At 39.1% G+C, this 10829-nt stretch overlaps 1 long non-coding RNA gene across 1 annotated transcript; it reads left to right on the top strand.

Annotated features, from left to right (window-relative positions):
• Nucleotides 1–4052: 4052 nt before the first annotated feature.
• LOC146696135 (uncharacterized) lies at nucleotides 4053–5860 on the top strand. The gene is made up of 4 exons (XR_014923156.1): nucleotides 4053–4660; nucleotides 5060–5179; nucleotides 5464–5522; nucleotides 5702–5860. It is a non-coding gene; the product is annotated as an uncharacterized LOC146696135 (long non-coding RNA).
• Nucleotides 5861–10829: the final 4969 nt, after the last annotated feature.

The following is a 10829-nucleotide window of genomic DNA, read 5'->3' as shown; positions in this document are numbered from 1 at the left end:
TGCTACGTTTGTGCTGCAAAAATTTTCGTTTGTGCTGCTATCATTTTAATGTCTTTGAAAACAGAAGCAGCACAAACGACAACTTTAGCAGCACAAACCAGCACAAACATAGCACAACTGATTGACACCAATTTTGTTTGATTCCATTAATATGAGGGGGCTGGTTGACCTCTGATGACCTCTAGAAATTTTTATTAATATCTTTAAAATGATAGCAGCACAAACGAAAATTTTTGCAGCACAAACGCAGCACAAACGTTTGATACCACTTTTGTTGGATTTGAAGAGTGAGTGAAGTTGGCCCCCCCGCTCACGTCTCCAAGACATTTAAATGGATGTGCTGCAGGGATTGTCATAACATAACCTGATTAACATGTTATCTGCTGACTGTTAGGGGTCGACAAGCAAAACGAGCTCCTGGTACAAAATGCCTTACTGTTTCCCATTACCACAAATGATGCAAAGGTTGCTCTCCACAAATGTGGGCATAGTGTGCTATGAGTGCGACATAAAACTGTAGAGATAGAGCTTATGTGAGATGTTTGTGTGATGCTATAACAGAGCCGCAACAAATTTTTTGAAGTGATCAGCAATAGCTGTGAAGCTATTCATTACTGAGTTCATGTTTGGAACTTTGATTTCTGTTTATTTTTCTGTTTGTTTTCAATAAATTGGATGCTCAAAAAATGCTTTTGTCCAATTTCTGCTTGTTGCATGTTGAAGCTCTACTTGGAACCTTGTTAAGATCCAACCATGCAAAATATGACTTTTTTATTTTTTTGTTGCAATTTTTCAAGAGGTCTTAAACTTTTGATCGGGACTGTATCTCTATTCAGACCAGCTTGATTGTGACATCACAGAACAGAACCTCCCTGCAGTCTGTTGTTTTTATTGTGTGTGTGTTTTTTTTTAAATCTGCCATTGCTTTAGATATTTCAACCTTTTTGAAAATTATTTTCTTTTGCAGTTAGGATCCTTATTTGCTTTAAATCCATCACAGTACAGCAAACTAACCTTTTTAAACACAACCGAGTATTTTCCTGCAGCCTTTAAGTAACACAGTCTACCTAAGTTTGATTTGTAGCACGTTTCACACTATGTAAAAAACATAATGTTACCTGTACAGACCCAGTATGTGATTTAAAAACACGAGGACTTACACGTGATCTTTAAATGAGGAGTCCTTACCTTTAAATGTAACGTCTCTTCTTCCTCTCCTGTCTTGTCTTTCTAAACCTTCTTCTTGTCTCAGCTTGATTTCTTGTTTCTTCGTGTCAAACACCGCAGCCGGCGATTTGGCTACCAACGCACTGTGCTACACACTACACACAGTTTGTGTGTGCTGACATTTGTTGAGCTGATAGAAACGCTGCATTTGAAATTATCTGCCAATTAAAAAAAAAAAAAGTCACTCCCTTTATGCGTCTTCCTCTTCGGATAGGTAGATCCCAACGTACCGAAGCCGCAACTTAGGGACACATGCCGTTTTTCCGGTCTTGTGGCAAAAAGAAAAAGAAAAAAAGAAGAAAAAACCCCAAGTGTCCCACTCTTAACTCCTGACCTTTTCAAATGTCCACAAAGTCCGCATTGACTCTACAACTTCCTTTATCTTCGTTCCCATGGTAACGAAGGGATACACATATTTATAAAGGAGAATGCGCTTCTATCTGATTCTATCTGAAAAACCGTTGAGAAGTGCTGTGGTTTTTAGCCCCACTTATTTGCGCTCTTCCTCTCCTTCATCGGGTGCAGCTTCACCTAGGGATGGATGGACACACACACACACACCCACTGCTCCACCCCTCCCCTGATGCTGCTCAGCCACAAACCACACCCCGCCACAGGCACGTGCAGAGGGGGGGCTAGAGGGGCTTGAGCACCCGCCCCTTTCCTGATGGGTGCCCAAAGTGCCCTTTTGTTGAGGCAACTTTTTAAAAAAAATTATTATTTTTTTTATGTGTGTGTGTGTGCGTGCGGAGTCTTGTCTGTGCCCATCAACAATAATATTTAACTATTAATCACAGTTTTGCTAAATAAAAGGATCTGGCTTGCATCAGTCACATGATCACATTTAACCAATGATCGCCCTTGACGGCAGAACGCGCTGGTTACGAGCCGGGAACGAGCTCACAAAGAGCACGCGCATTTGTTGCGGTCCGGAGCTGTAGGAGAAACACAAGTTAACTCAGAGACACAGACTGATGCGACAAACCCAGTAAGTAGGTGCACAGCGTGCACTGTAGTGTGTAGCACCCAGGAGTATTAGCTTATTACGTACACGTTGGTAAGTTGTCTTGTGGCAACTGACGAACTGAAACAAACGAGCGTGCTGTGTGTGCAACAGCGCGACAAACATTACCTGTCCTTTTATTAACTGCACAAGCAGTGCTGGTCACAGCTGCTGGCTACCTGTGTAAGGCTGTCATGGATCTGTAGCTCTGTCACCGTTTTAGGGAACATATTTAGTTTTAAAGTAAGTTTCCGGGCTTTTCCTGCCTTTCTGGAGGGATTATATTTCACTAAAAAACGATCTAATATGCATGTCCACATAATAATTATTATAATTATAATATATTAAAAACACACGCTGTATTTTAAAGAACATACATTAAGAAGCAGATTATATTAGATTTATATTTTAAATAAGACAAAAGTTGGATTTTACAGCAGTAAAATTATTGTATCTCTGCAGTTTAAAAATGTAATAAGCTTTGCCCCTGCACAGAGTGGATAGTGAAACAAATGGAATCATCATAAATACATTATTTCATATTTATTACTTCCCCCTCCTCATTGCGTTATTATTGTAGCTCTAGTAATAAATAATAATGTAAGGATTATGGATCAGCACCGTGATGCCCATAGTATATACAGTATTCTGAAGAAGGTCTAAAATGTCACTGTGTGTGCGTGCATGTGTGTGTTTTATTTAGATGGATTTTTTTTAAAAATATTACTCATGATATAACATTGTCCAGACATGCCTGGTAAGGACATGAGGAGGAAACAGCAGGAGCTGTGTGAGGCTACTAAAGGCAGTGCTATAACATTTTTCTGTCATCATTTTATTATAGATTAAGTGCAAGAGTTGTTAGGTGTGGATAATTAGATTATAGTTTATTGCAATAGCAAGTTGTGCCTTCAAAGGAGCTTGCAAAGACTACGATGACCGGGATGACTGAGAACCTTCACAGACAAGTTGTGCCTTGTTCTCACATAGCAAGTGGAGAGTGATATATGAAATGATGGGATGGAAGGAAGAAGAGAAGCAAAGAGTGATTCACAGGCAGAGCCTAATTTATTTCTCACAGTTTTTTGTTGCCTTATGGTTCCAAGCGCTGTCACCAATCTTTGCATTTTGTTATTATCTCATGACACTTGTTTAATCAGCTACCATCTCTCCTATGGACTTTTTAATGTCTACAGTCTCAGATCAACACAGCCCTTCTCTTCCCATATTAGATTCTTGATGAATGTGTGTTGTTGTTATTCAACCTGGTTCAATGTGCCCCTTTTTAACTTTGAGCACCCGTCCCTTTAAACCTCTCTGCACGGCCCTGCCCCGCCACAGTGCTTTTCAGATTTTTAAAATGTAGTTAATGAATTATTCAGTGTGTTTCAAACTAAACTGTTTATAAAACCAACAAAACCCCTAAAAATTAATCTTAACTACGTGTTTTGTCAGTTACTCAAAACATTTTTCTAAATGAGATAATATGTGGTTTGTGGCTCAGCTGCAGGGAGGGCTTTGGCTGGTGGGTTCAGGGTGTGGTGTCAGGGGATGCTGACCCACACGGCTGTTCTGCATCATCTGATCATGTTGGGACTGTGTGCTGCACGGGAAGAAGGTGGCTGGAAAACTGCACAAGCAGAAGAAACCAACGACAAACTGTAAATAAAAGCATCTACGTGCTTGTAACATGCATGCTTTACACCCTAACTGTTTATTAAGCATAACAAGGTTTTAATAAAATAGACATTGATTTCCTTAAACAATTTAGAAGAAAAAATAGCAGTCATCATAAAGCTAACAAAAAAAAACACGGAAAAAATGCCTGAATAGCACAAGTGATTAATGCCATCAAGCTAATGCTAAAGAAGCAGCAGACAATGACAGGTCAACATAAAATAACTAAATCTTAAGGAATGAGTAATAACATAATGTATGATTAACTATATTTCACATTTATGAATGAATTACATTTTTCAGGTTTATTATCATTATGATTCAGACATAATGCAGCTGTAAAGATCACATTTAGTAGCAAATTTCTCATCAATAGAACCCAACACTAATTATATTTGATTTGGAGAGAATTAGAGAGATAGAGAATTATAAAAAGGGAATTAAAAAACACAGCATGGTACATTATTACAAATAAGGCACTCCCACATCAAAAGTAAAACTTGGAAGCTTTGTGTCTCTGTCATTATTTCTTCTGCCATACAGCTACACCGCTGGAGCATGGTACACAGAAGTCGCTTTAAAAAAATACATTTAGTATAGCTCTTCAGGCATAGAAAACATAACTTTACCTTACATCGAGGACAAACAACAAATTTACAATTCCACTTGCTGTACTCAACCAGGAGGTGAGACAGGGACGGATAGAAGGACATCCGTGGACTTCCTCCAATGAACCAAAGGTTATCTGGGCAGGTTTGTAGTGTTTTTAGTGATTTTCACAGCAGTCTTTCCAAGGCCGTGGACTCTCCCATTCCCTCAAACACTGCAAGCAGAATTCAAACGGCTGTCCATTTACTGCTGTGCACACTTTACAGAGGACATTCAAATCTGATCCATTCTCTCTTATCACAATGGATCTGCATTCGGGACACTACAGGGAGACCTCCCTTATGGGGATGCTGCTCACATATTATAAATTGTTATATCTATATTTAGCCTAATGGTAAGGAGAAATATTACTTTTTTCCACCGTCGAGATCCTTTGAGATCAAAGTGGATCAACAGCTTCACCAAATGAAGCACTATAAAAACTGCACAGGAAAAATATCCCTAACTTCACCTGTGATCACACGGTAGTTTTCTGTTGCAAAGGGAACAAAGAGAAAGACTTCACTGAGTGAAAAAGGATGAAGATACAAGCTGGTGATGATCCAGTGCACCTGGTCTCAGGACGTGAAGAAAAAGCCTGATCACCTTCTCCACAAAAACAAGGTGAGCTTAATGTTATGATTGATTTTAGCTTTTCAAGTTATGTATGTTACTTTCATAATAGTCACAGATTATATTGCAAACGCAGTGATTGCTGTTATGTGTATGATGACCAAAACTCTCTAAAAAACTGTTATTTCTTGCTGGCTTTCAATGGAAGATTATACCCATCCATTCAATTGAATTTGTTTTGAAGTCTTTTTCTGCTTTGATTGAGCTTGAAAGTCAAAAACACCACCAACAAAAAACTTTTAAAACTGCTTTTTGTTTCCTTTTTTCCTTTGAAGAAATCCTGAGCAGGAGGAACCAAACAGCTAAGAGCATCTTGACCACAGTGGGGGAAAAGGTGTGCACTGAGGATGATTTTGAAATATTAACTTTGTTGTCACTGCTAAGGAGTTTTGGACACAGGAGTGTGTTTAAAATGTGTGCATCTTCAGTGGTGTTCAGGGAACCTGACATAATAGTTTTTGACATGTTTAAATATTTTGTGAGGTTCATCTCTGTCCTCTGTTGTGTGTGTAGGATATCTTATGGCTGAAGTCCGGCTGACTGTCGCTGGGAAGCTATTGGTGAACGACTCTGCATCTCTATCTGAATATGGGCTCAAGCCCTCGTGCGTGGTGCAGATGGTGGTGAAGGTCCACAGAGGCTGACAGAGACCAGCAATATGATACATCCAAAGGACAAAATGAATCATCTTTGCTAACTGGCACTGAACTGTGTCGTCTTTGATCTTTGGTTTTCTTCTACACTTAAACATACAGCTCAATGAAGCATTAAATGTAAGCGACTGTATAACTTACTTGTTATAATAGTCTTACAGAGTAGGCCTTGAGATGGAGAGGATAGATGCAGCTTCAGTAAAAGACATTTTCAGGGAAAGAACATTTTCCAATTCCTCTTTGGAAATTTGAATATTGTGAAAAATGACTTGAAAAAACATGTTTTTAATAAGGCTTTGAGCTAAATGTGGAAAAATGTTGCTACTAATTCCAGCATCATTCAGTTTACAAACGGCGTCCCATTGAATAACTGGAATCCCCCCTCCCCCATTTTCACATAATGTGAAGCCATCCAGTGGGATGGTTCACATTTTTGAAACTCCTGATATTGCGTGAAATCCCTTTATGCACACTTTGACTACAAGGGGTAGCCGACAAGCATTAAAAAAGGATAATGTTTTTAAAAATGGGAAGAGCAACCAAATTATAACATAACATTAAAGTGAGCATGTGCTACACACCTCCTGCATGAATCAATAAATTCAGATATATTTAATCAGTGATGCAAAATCTTACAAAACATGCTTTGGTTTTGTCGAGTGGACTCTTGCTGCCTTTAGCAGAGAGTGCTAATTCTGGGACTGGTGGATGCTTACAGCACACAGTATATGAAGAAAACTATAAAGATGTTTACATACAGCCTATAAACATGGAGTGATGGTACTACAACCACAAATTTGTTTCACAGCTGAAATTAATCAGATAAAAAAAACCCATTATTTTTTAATGCTGTGCCACTGGTATTCTATTTGTACTTGTCTAGATTTATACTCCTCTACACCTCTTTAGATGCTGTATTGCTTTAAAACATTGATGTGAAGATACCAGTGCCCATTCTGCTGGTTAAAAAAATAAGAAGGTAATCTTTAAATACACCAAATGTTCAGGTACATCCTGAAGGGTGCAATATTCCACACAGGCAGGAGGGGTCACTGTTTGAAAACAGTTGCAGGTCAGCTAAAGTACATACAATGGCATAACACTGCAAACCAGGGATACTGGTTAAATGACCATAGGGAGATTTTAAATGGAAAAAACTAACAAAAGATCAAAATACATATGTACATATTACTCACAAATCATATCAAGTTTGAACTCTTTTTTTTTTAGGGAACAGAAGTCAAATTAACCATGGGTTCAATCTGGTTACAAAAAGCTTTCTTCACATTAATAAATACATTACTCATACGTCACCTGCATGTGGGTAAATCCTAGAGTCATACAGGAAGCAGCGGAGCCAGCTTCCTAGGCCTATACTGATATGTGTGTGAGCACATGGCTCCTGACAGTTATTTTGTATCCGTAATCATAATGCAACAATCAAAAAGAGAGGTGTTTGGATAAACTGTTATTTATTTTCAGGCTGTTTTTTCAAGATCCAGTGCATTTAACAGTGCATTGAAACATTTGATGCTGTGACGCAAAATTACCTAAACACCAATGAAAGGGTAATCAGAAACTTACAAAGTAGCCAGTAATCCTGGTGATGACTCGTGTGAACTTAAATCTTCTAGAAAAATATATGTGACCCTAGGACTTGTCATAGGATGCCAATTTAGCCTGCAGCCTGAAAATAGAGCATAAAATGTAAATCATGGATGGAAGGTTACATCGGACACCAAAAAGCATGTATTCATGCACCGCAGACGAGCTTTTCTACACTTCACCCAGACAAGCTGTATTTAAAACCACTAATGTCAGAACCAGTCATAACGTACTGCATGTAATGTGCCTAACACAGATCATCTCCTGTCTTTTGCCATGTGTGTGAAAGGGCCACAATGTCTAGCGTTCATGACAGAAAATGGCATCACACCAATCTTATATTTACCAAATTACATTCAAGCTATAATTTTTGAGAAGGTTCATGACATGTAGGTAAAATATTTTCCTCTACAAAACTCTAAATGTCCTTTGGCATCTTTGCTTTTTTTAAAAAATTAGCATACATCTTTAAATTAAATCAAAAGTAAGAAATATATGAAACTGATGTTAACGAGGCAGCTAGTGACTAGCTGAATAAAAAAAGTGCTGATGAGTCTTTGCGGTCACATGAGGCTCAGCTGAAGGAGATGGTGAGGAAAAGGTAACGGAAGGAGAGATGATGCAGAAAGGCACAGAGTAGGTTTCCTCCATTGTGTCTTCACTCCTGCAGTTTGAACTGGAAAGAACTGGTGCTCCATTTGGTTGTGTCACAGTCAAGCATGGTGCGCTCTGTGAAGATCACATTCCCTTCTGCATCTATCAGGATAATTGTATTGGTTCTGAATGGATAACAATACAGAGAAGAAAACAATTGTAAATTTAATATCTAATAAGTATGACAGTGGTTATGAAAAGTCACTTTTCAGACACTGTTTGCCGCTGCCCTGCTAAATGATGTTTTGATAGCTTTGGAAAGGACTAACCCTCTGACCTTTTGGCTACAAGAGAGTGTCTGTACCCAATAATCCAGTGTTTCATTGCTGTGGAGGATTGATTACACTGGGGATTTTTTGTGTGTGCCAAGAGTTCACTGTTCTGTGATATTGCTGTCTAGCACAGTAGTGTAGGTGGAGTTTGGGTGCCCCCTCGAATCCAAGAAATATATTATTATTTGAGGTCTGTCAATTCAAAGCTGCTTTTTACCTGTCCATTTGGAGACAGTAAAAACTAATATTCTTAAAATTCTATTCCTAAAATTAAAATCACAATTCAATTTCAAGTTAATAATATACAATCTTTTGATTTGACTAAAGCAGAACAATATTTAAAGAAATTTAAAAGGCCTTCTGGGTTTTGTTTGTTTGTTTGTTTGTTTGTTTGCTGTATTATGCTTTTAAAAACATCAAAATCCACAGTCAGATTACAACAAAAACAAACAAGAAGCACTCTGAGAGCGCAAATTGTATTCAATTCAATTCAATTTTATTTATATAGCGCCAAATCACAACAAAAGTCGCCTCAAGGTGCTTCATAGATATAGAGAAAACCCCAACAATCATATGACCCCCTATGAGCAAGCACTTTGGCGACAGTGGGAAGGAAAAACTCCCTTTTAACAGGAAGAAACCTCTGACAGAACCAGGCTCAGGGAGGGGCGGGGCCATCTGCTGCGACCGGTTGGGCTGAGAGAAGGAAGACAGGATAAAAGATTGTATTTTATCTCTATTAATATTCATTGCAGATGCAGATATGGAAAGCTGGAGTCTGTGTCGGGATCACCAAGTAGCTGTTCCTGGTTCTTGGTTCTCCGGCTGTTGTACCTGTGTAGTTGGTGCACTGTCCCACAACATCACTCATGCTCAAGATTTACACAGGGCCAGATACCTACATTCAAGCTACCTTCTCGTAACAGCACAGTGATACAGAATTTTAGGATTTGTTTTAATAATGCACAAAAGTATTACAACTTAACTCTTAAAAATGTTAATCAAGAAACTGGGTTTTATGACGTGCAGCATGTCATAGCACGTAAAGCACGTGCAGTGCTTTAATTTGCTTCTCTTGCTATCTATGCATTTTTTCTCAGTAGCCGATTTCTGATACCTTCACAGGTGTTGAATAAACAAATGTTTGACCCTCACACAGAGCGGCTGTGCACGTCAAATAATGAGAAGTGCCACAACTTCCAATGTGTTAATAATGGACTGGATTTATATAGCGCTTTTCAAGGCACCCAAAGCGCTTTTCAAGGCACCCAAAGCGCTTTACAATGCCACTATTCAGTCACTGGTGAAGGCAACTACGGTTGTAGCCACAGCTGCCCTGGGGCAGACTGACAGAAGCGAGGCTGCCATATCGCGCCATCACCAGTAGGCGGTAGGGTAAAGTGTCTTGCCCAAGGACACAACGACCAGGACAGAGAGCCCAGGGATCGAACCGGCAACCTTCCGGTTACAGATGTGCTTCCCAACTCCCTGAGCCACAGTTGCCCTCAACTTCACTTGCAGCACAGGTGGTGGACTTTAAAGAAGGGTAACAAGATTGAATACACGGTTGTGCAACAATGCTGATGAAGTGAAGAAGCTTCTCGGATGAGAGGTGAAACGTCTTCAAGCAACTTAAAGAAGTCCAGATGCTTTTCTTTACAAGCTCCTTTGACTACGATGACCTGAATGACTGAGAACCTTCACAGACAACAATGCTGATTCTGTAGTTTATTGTATGACACCGTTATGTTTCCTTTACATGAACTGTGGGCAGTAGTAGCACTGATGTTGGTCGCTATGGTATTTGTAACTGTGGGTGTTCCTGTAGGGCTACGCGTGAGAATTCACAAATGTGCTGTTGCAACTTCCTCAAAAGCTGCAGTTGCTGCAGCCTCTGAGAAATGCTCACAGATTGATAGGTATGTTATGGAGCCTCGCAAGGCACATTGAAGAAAAAAAATTTGAACATGTATTTTGCGAGATGAAGATAGTGCTCAGTGGCAGGGGAAACACTCGTGGCTAGGTGTACTTTGATCTGGTGGTCTTTGTTGCATTCATTAACAACCAGCTGCAGTACTCTGTACAGCTTTACAGATACTGATGGAAGCATGATAAATGCAAAGAAAAAAACTCTCAAGATCTTGCGAAACATTTGTGGGATCTTGCAAAAGTAAGTTTTGACAGAATTTGTTCTGTTTAGTGTGGTGCACAATAGCAATTTTCTAAGATCACACTTTAGCAATAAATTGACTTTGTGAAGTCCTTTATCATTCTTATTGTCATGGGCATATCCTATTATCTTTTTTCTATACATTAGATTTTATTTGTTGTCCCGTATACCAATTTGTCATTCTTTGTGAAATGCAGATGCATAAAACAGTTCTATGCAAAACATGCATGCTACTTTCATGCTGCACATTCTACAACAAACACTTATTTTGTCGTGAATAAAACTTA

The sequence above is a fragment of the Copadichromis virginalis genome, linkage group LG12 (genome assembly GCF_057382275.1).
Source record: "Copadichromis virginalis isolate Kocher_CV1m ecotype Utaka linkage group LG12, C_Virginalis_male_GT1.1, whole genome shotgun sequence".
Lineage (NCBI taxonomy): Eukaryota > Metazoa > Chordata > Actinopteri > Cichliformes > Cichlidae > Copadichromis > Copadichromis virginalis.
This window is presented reverse-complemented; position numbering and strand designations above follow the sequence as displayed.